Here is a 7,917-nt window from a genome sequence, read left to right as displayed (position 1 = left end):
GAAGGAGGTCAAAATGTATAAACTTAGAGTTATAAAATATATAATTCTTGGGAATATAATGTATAGCATGGTTGACTGTAGTTAACGGTACTGTATTGTACATTTGAAAGTTGCTAAGAGAGTAGATCTTAAAAGTTTTCATCACAAGAAAAAAACTTGTAACTGGGTGTAGTGATGGATGTTAACTAGGCTTATTGTGATGATCATTTTGAGGTATATACATAGGTTGAATCATTATATTGTACACCTGTAACTAATATAATGTTATATCTCAATAAAAAATGTTTAAAAATTCAGTTCTGTGTCTTCATTTAATGATTGCCACACATGTTCTTTTATATTTAATAATATCCCTCAAATATTGTGTTTACCAAGGAAATATTCTTGGATACCATTTAGTTTATTTAAGATAAGTTCATTTAAGAGCTCATTAGAGCCACATTCTGAATTGGAATGAGCCATTTAGTAGCATACCGAGACAGTTAATAGTTTGTGATTTCAGAGTGCAATGTTAACACTTCATAATGTTGTACTTTTAAGAGGATTAAATGAGATACAGTTACACTAATTTCCATATTGAACTGCTACGTAGAAGTATTGTTTAATCACTAGTTCTAAGGATAGTAATATTTAACAAGATAAACATTTAAGTAAATGAAGCTGTTTAGTAGTTTGCTATCAATTTCAAATTCAATTTAATAGGGGATACTTTCTCATGAATTCCTTTTTCGCTATCTCATCTAACCGAATTAAACTAGTTTTGGATTTTTTTTTTTCCCTAAATTCTTATATCAAAATGTCAGGGTGTAGAAAAAGAAATAATACTCCTATTGTAGTTGTTGCAAATACAATGTTTAATCTATCAAAGATCAATTTATGTTTATTTCCTACTTTGTCATAAAATTTACATATAATAGCAATATGAGATTTTTTTTTATGTTTAGAGTAATTAATCATCTAGATGGACAATAATATGTTCAATGGAAGTGCAGAAATTTCATATAAAGTTAAATTTGTATTTAGGTCAACTAGATCTTTCAAATTAACTGCTATGGATCAGCAGTACTAAACTTCATTCAGGGGAAGCATAAGGAAATAGAAGAAATACTCTTTTTCTTTAAGATGCTTTTAATAAGAGTTATTCTGAGTTAAAAGACTAGAATTGGTCTGTAGGGAGAGAATTGAAAATAATAATAATGAACACTTATTGAGTGTGTACCATGAATCAGGAATTGTTAAAGTGCTCCATATGTATTAATTCATTTAATAATCACAAAAAAACCTCTGAGGAAAAGTGACACAACTGCAAAGTGCTCACCCAAACCGTAGTATCCTTTTCTTTTGCCACTGCAAGTTAGACATTTCCCAGTTTCCTTTGCAATTAGAAGTAGTCATGTGACTGAGTTCTAGGGAGTGTAATATGAAAGTGATCTGTGTTCTTTCCAGGCCTGGCCCATAAAACCCTCCCAGATGTGACCCTCCATGCTCCTTTTGTTCTTTCTGTTGACAGGAATAAAGATATTTCCTAGGAGGCTCTAGGAAGGCACATGTTAAAAATGGAGCACCTCTGTCTTAGGTCGCTGAAATTGGATCTCTGTTGTACAAGTCAAACCTAATTATAACTGATGTAGTTATAATACAATATATATGAAGAAGTTTCTTAATTCTGAAAGGAATACAGTATACTTAAAATGATACCTAATCACATTTTGTACTATATGATTAAACTTTTCATCTTTTTTGCTGCATATTTTTAGAATTATGTATATTTTAATTTCTCACAACCTATAGCAGAATACTGTATACATAAATATATTTGGATGTATATTTGGATGTAAACATTCAATAAATAAATGAAGTGGGGTTTACTGCATATATTCCCTCTGATTTATAAAATATTTGGAGGAGTATTATACCCAAGACAAAACAAAGCATCATTGAAAAAAATTGTGCTCAAAAATGTAATTATAGACCAAATTCCTGGAAAATTTTCTCCCCTTTAGTGTATTGAGAACAGGGAATAACTTAGTTTGTTAAGGAAGATTGTTACAGATTTCAATTTGAGATTTAAGTTTTAATCAGAATGTTCTTTTTCTTCTTTAGTCTCTATCATCTGTAAGACATTCAGCTACTTTAAAAAATTATATTGCCTTTTGGTCATTTCTGTGTGACTTATAGAACAAATAGTACTAAAGTAGAACTTTAAAAATTGGAGCAAAAAGTATAAAGGTACAGATTTTAAAAGGATAAATGTCAAGATCTTAATGGTCATTCTCCAAAAAGTAATAGTTAATTCCTTTTACACTGGAGATGCAAGGGTCCAGTTGAATTCTAATTCTAAACTTTGCCTAAACCTTTTCAGCAGTTTTGACAGGAAAGAGCCAAGGATTCATGACAAAATGATCACAGATCTTGAAATTTGCAAAATGCTCTTGAACCTCTGCTACGAGTTTAAGTTGCCTTACAGATCTAGAAAGAGCTGCGCACATTCTTATAGTATATTCCTTTAAAACATGGGATAATTAACTCCAGAGAGGGATGTAAGTTGAAGGGAGGAGGTCTGAACACAAATATGTAGTAGAACAGGTTGTCTTTTGATTAAATACAGCTCACAAGATTTATCTTGGCATTTGCAGACTAGATAGTAGACAGTGTTTCTCTTAGTAGCACTGTGCCAGGAGGCTTGCTATCTCTATTCTAAACTATAAAGTTTGAGGGAAATTAAAAACATTCCTGTTGGCTATGCAAAGAAAGGGAGGATGAGAAAGCTGTGGATAGCGGAGTTAGAGACAGTGAGGGTGTGACAGATACGTTTTTGTAATCAGATAAGCAATGTAAAAAATTATCACATTTCATCAAATTGAAGATGCGTATTTTTTTCAAATACTAACCTATCTGAAATGAGGATTTGTCTTACAACTGCTGTCAACTAAGTGTCAATTGTGATATACTAGTCAATGCCTGCACATATGCAGACCTGGACGGTTATCTATATTTTACTCACTTCATTGAGTTATGTGCGTGGTTGGAACTACATGTATTTTACTACACACTAAACAGTGCAACAGAAGCAGGAGAGATTACCAAATCCATTGAAATAGATAAAACTAATTTCAGAGCAAAGAGGCTGCTATGAACAAATTCATGCATCACGTAGGATTATTGTTAGAGCATCGAAACATCAATTTGTTAAGGAACTTTCTGTTGTCTTGGAACAGAAGCTGCTTAACTTTCAGCAAAATGTAATTCAGTTGAGGAAAAAATAAAACTATGAGCTTATTCAAATAGAAAAGCACCAGCATTACAACTTTCAGAATGGATATCAGCCACTTGAAAGAAAAATCTTGGAGACAACAGTACAAGAGTCTTAAGAAATGCTGCATCACCAACAATTTTGATGGCACAACAAACAACATTGTGTTGAAAAACATGGAAAGCAATAACTCTAAGTTAAAAATAAATATAGTAGAGTCAGACTTTATAAAGAGGTTTTTAGGAATAAAAACACCAATTTTTTTACTAACATTTTCCTCATGTGATGTACGTTAAAAATCTATGTCTAAATAAATTTAATGTTTCCAATAAAAATTATGAATGAAAACATTTATCTGCATGCAGTTGGGAGTTTTTTGCTAATATTGTGTCATAAAAGGTAGTGGGACATCTTTTAATCAGAGCCATCTTGGATTAGATACAATATAGTTATAATTTCCATGACCTAATAGCACAGTATTTTCAAGCACTTTTAAAAAAAATCATAAATCCAAGCTTAAGGATATGTAATATTTATATGTTAAAATACCCATACAGTGGTTGACCCCTTTTGCCCATATGGTGTTACAAAAGGATTAGGCTATCTCTTATTGAATCTACCTCATCCTGCTTATCCAATAGAGAGGAAAAGGAAGAGTGACTTCATTATCATAATCAGGGCTCTCAGTTGAATACTTACGTTACTGAGTACTAGGTTGAGTGCTTTTCATGGGCTTCGTCATATAATCCTCACAAAGATCCATACAAGATATCAATCCAGTATGCAAATGAGGAAGCTGAGGCTGAGAGAAATTATGTCAAAAAGTCGCATACTTAGTATGTGGTGGAACTAAGATGTAAATTCTGGCCCAAGTCTGTGCTCTTCACCACTATAATGTAGAGGGAGGTTATACTGCATAGTGTAGACACAGAAGCCTGATTAATTGGGTTCAAATCCCACTCTGCCACTAACCAGTTATGTAACTTTAGAGAAGTGACTTAACCTATCTGTCTGAAAAGTCTCATCTGTAAAATGGTGATGAGAATAGTAATGATGGTATCTTCCTCATTAGGATGTTATAACGATTAAATGAATTAATACACGTAAAACATTTAGAACAATGTTTGGTATATGATTAGCATTATCTAAATATTAGCTATTAATATATTGTCTCCTTTATATTATGATTAGCCAGAGGGAGATTATCTGCCCTGAAAGAAACAACCTGGTGATCATAGAAAAATCAATCAGGTATTTTTTACTTCTCTGCTGCTTATATTCATTTTTACCAGAACACCAAGTAGGATGGCTCTTTTCCAATTGTTCTATCCAATTGAACAATTATGATTAAAGATAAGCGTTTTCTTTAATGAGTTTTCCTATTACATTAACCCTATCCTTTAGTGTTCAGTGGACCTTTTTAATTTATCGTTGATGATAGCAAATTCAAAGACATTGTTATATTTCTTTTTTATGGAACCAGATATGGATACTCTAAAGTTTGCTTCATATTGTTAAAGACATATTTTTCTAAAGGTGAGAATGCCAAAAAAGTTTAAAAGGACACCCGAAAAATCACAAGAACAAATTATATAATTAGAGAGATTATTGTTGAAATATACTTCATATTGTATTCTTTTCTCAAGAATTATCATTGTTGAAACAAACTCTTCTTGATAGAACTAAATTATTTGTTTTGGCTCTAAAAATTACCTATGCTTTAAGAGTATTAGGAAATCATATAATATAACATAGAAGATAGATTGCACAGTGACACAGATCTTGATTTTAATCCTGGTTCTGTTAATTACTAGTTTTAGGACTTTGAGCAAATTGTTTAACTTTTCTGAGTTTCTGTTTCTTAGCAAGCACTGAATAATGTCTATTTTATGGGCCAGTTGTGAGGATTAAATGAGTATTTAATATAAAACATCTAATTCAGAGACTCAAAAATAGTTAACTCTATTGTTCTCCCATCCCCTTACGTCCATCTTCTACCCTAGCCTTTTTCAAAAAGTAGAGCCACTACCAGGACGTATGGGTGTATGGGACACCAGGAAAATATTTTTGGTTTAACTCACTGTGGAAATAAATAACTTGATTTAAAAAACTACAAAATTAATGGGTCTATAGGACGCACAGTGATTTATTTATAAAGATTTAGAATAGTGGATAGAGAAGAGGCATGTACATATTTATTTATTGCCAATCAGTGCAAATAAAGATTCTTCATAGTGTTCAGGCACTATCCCTTCCTATTTAAGTCCAGGAACCATTTCTTTTCATTCTTTATTGTCAAAGGTACCATTTCTGGCTAATGTCCTATCTCCTACCACAAGAAAAAGATAGCAACGCTTATTTTTCATGATGCCATGACTCTTTGGAAGATATTTTTATTGAAACAATCTAGATCTCTGTTGCCTCTGCATTTCCAATACCATTTATTTAATGCTGGTTTTGTCATTGCTGATGACGCTCTATCATCCATCATGTTGCTGTGAATAGTGGCTCACAATGCCTCTCTCAAAATATGTGCTTCAATGATGATGACATTCATGCAAGTCTTACCCAGAGCATGCAGGAAATGTAATGATGATTTATTTTTCTGGTCTTATTAAATTTACCATTTGGAATGTTATAGCATAAACATGGAACAACCCATCTCCAATAGTGTCTTCTCTTGAACTCTTTAGGCCACAGTAACTGCATTCCTAAAATATCATCTCTTTCAGTGCAGACTGCACCCCTATCTACACGCACTGGAAACGGTAGGGAGGAGAGATGAGGGATCTATGGGCAGTGCAAGAAGAGTGGTCCCAGTTGTGCAATGATTGTTTGTTCCTCACCTGACCAGGCTTAAAACTTACCTGGAAGAACATGAAATCACCACATCAACTAAAGGCAAGAGAGGCTATTGATTAGAAGAACCCATTGACATTACAGAACAATAGTTTCAAAAGCCCTTAAAGGACATAGGCATGACCCCCCCGAAAGATGGTTTAACAAGTGGAGTGGAGTCTGCAGAGAGGATGGAGTAACTACTTAGGGTGCCAGTGGCAGGGGATTCACAGAGTAAAGAAAGTCTGCTGCCATCCGCACCTCTTTCAGGTGTTGTTAACCCAAGTTGGCACTGTGATTAGAATACATACAATTGATGTTCCATGCAAGGACCATAAATATAGCTCAAAACCAATGTTTGGCGAAGGACTAATGTAGCCCATAGTCTTGAATTTGTCCTGTTTTAGACATGAGTGAATCATCAAAAATTATCATATCAGTACCATTCTGGAGGCCAATCTTACAATATCCCATTAAAGAAATACTGTTCCAGACAGCAAAAATGATCCCTTTGCTAAGCCACCTTCCAAGAACCAGGGCCCACCTATGGTTCCTACAGGTACAAACCCTCAGACTACTCATGATATCTGATCAAGGCTACACTCAAGATGGAGAGTTAGAGGGGCTGGCCCCGTGGCGTAGCGGTTAAGTGCATGCACTACACTGCTGGCAACCCAGGTTCGGATCCTGCGTGTGCACTGAGGCACTGCTTGTCAGGCCATGCTGTGGCGGCGGCCCATATAAAATGGAGGAAGATAGGCACAGATGTTAGCCCAGGGCTTGTCTTCCTTAGCAAAAAGAGGAGAATTGGCATGGCTGTTAGCTCAGGGCTGATCTTCCTCACAAAAAAAAAAAAAAAAGATGGAGAGTTCTACAAAGGGGGACAAAGTTCCTTGTGGGCCCTGGTCTGGACTCTAGATGCCCTGCCCAGATGTCCTTGACAAAGAAGGTATTCCAAAGTATGAGGCACCCCAGTTGTGGGGCCTGCAACAAGGGGCCCTACTTGCTTGTGTCTGGGGGTGATTCTGCCCAGGTTATAGTCTCTCTGAGATCCTTGACTAACATAGTGAGGATCACTATGGTAGTCAAATACTCTGATTTCCAAAGTCTTCTGTAAACTTATTGACATAAGCCAGTCCCCAAGACATCATCACATTACTTACAATGTCTCAAGCCAAGTTGTAACAAGTAAATTTTCTTAAAAGTTTAAAACCCTATCTATATTTTAGCATCTTTCCCAGATCCTGCCAAGTTCAATCTCCTCCCACTAACTATAATGGTTTAAAGTTATCAGAAGAGTTAAAAGAGGGGGCCTACAAATGGATACTTTGCCCTGTATTCCGAGGTATTTTTCTTCAGTAGATTTTTTTCTTCTAATAGATTTTTGCCATTTTATTGCCTACAGGTCACAATTGTCAACACAGATATATTCTTGGCTCTTGACAAACATCTCGGTACCAAGGATATAGCCTCTCTGGTGTTTGGCAAACATATGTATTATATATTGAGCTTTATCCCATTCATAATATGCCACTGCAATCAATTCCAAATGAAAAGAGAACTAAAAGATTTCACAAATAAACCTATAATACAATATATCGAAGAGTGGCAATGCATTATCCAATCCATTTGCTGATTATTTACCTCTACTCTAAGTTGGATACATACTGTAGTTCTTCCAAGTCTGTTTCACTATTCCCGCCTTTAAATCCAACTCAATCATGTTAGCTACTTTACCAAATTTCATTTTAATTCCTCTCATAGCTTTTAGTTATACCTCTTTGTACTTTTTTTTAGTGCATACTCTGGAGATTACAATATGCATT

This window comes from Diceros bicornis, chromosome 4, assembly GCF_020826845.1.
Source record: "Diceros bicornis minor isolate mBicDic1 chromosome 4, mDicBic1.mat.cur, whole genome shotgun sequence".
NCBI classification, from domain to species: domain Eukaryota; kingdom Metazoa; phylum Chordata; class Mammalia; order Perissodactyla; family Rhinocerotidae; genus Diceros; species Diceros bicornis.
Note: the sequence above shows the minus strand (reverse complement) of the source record.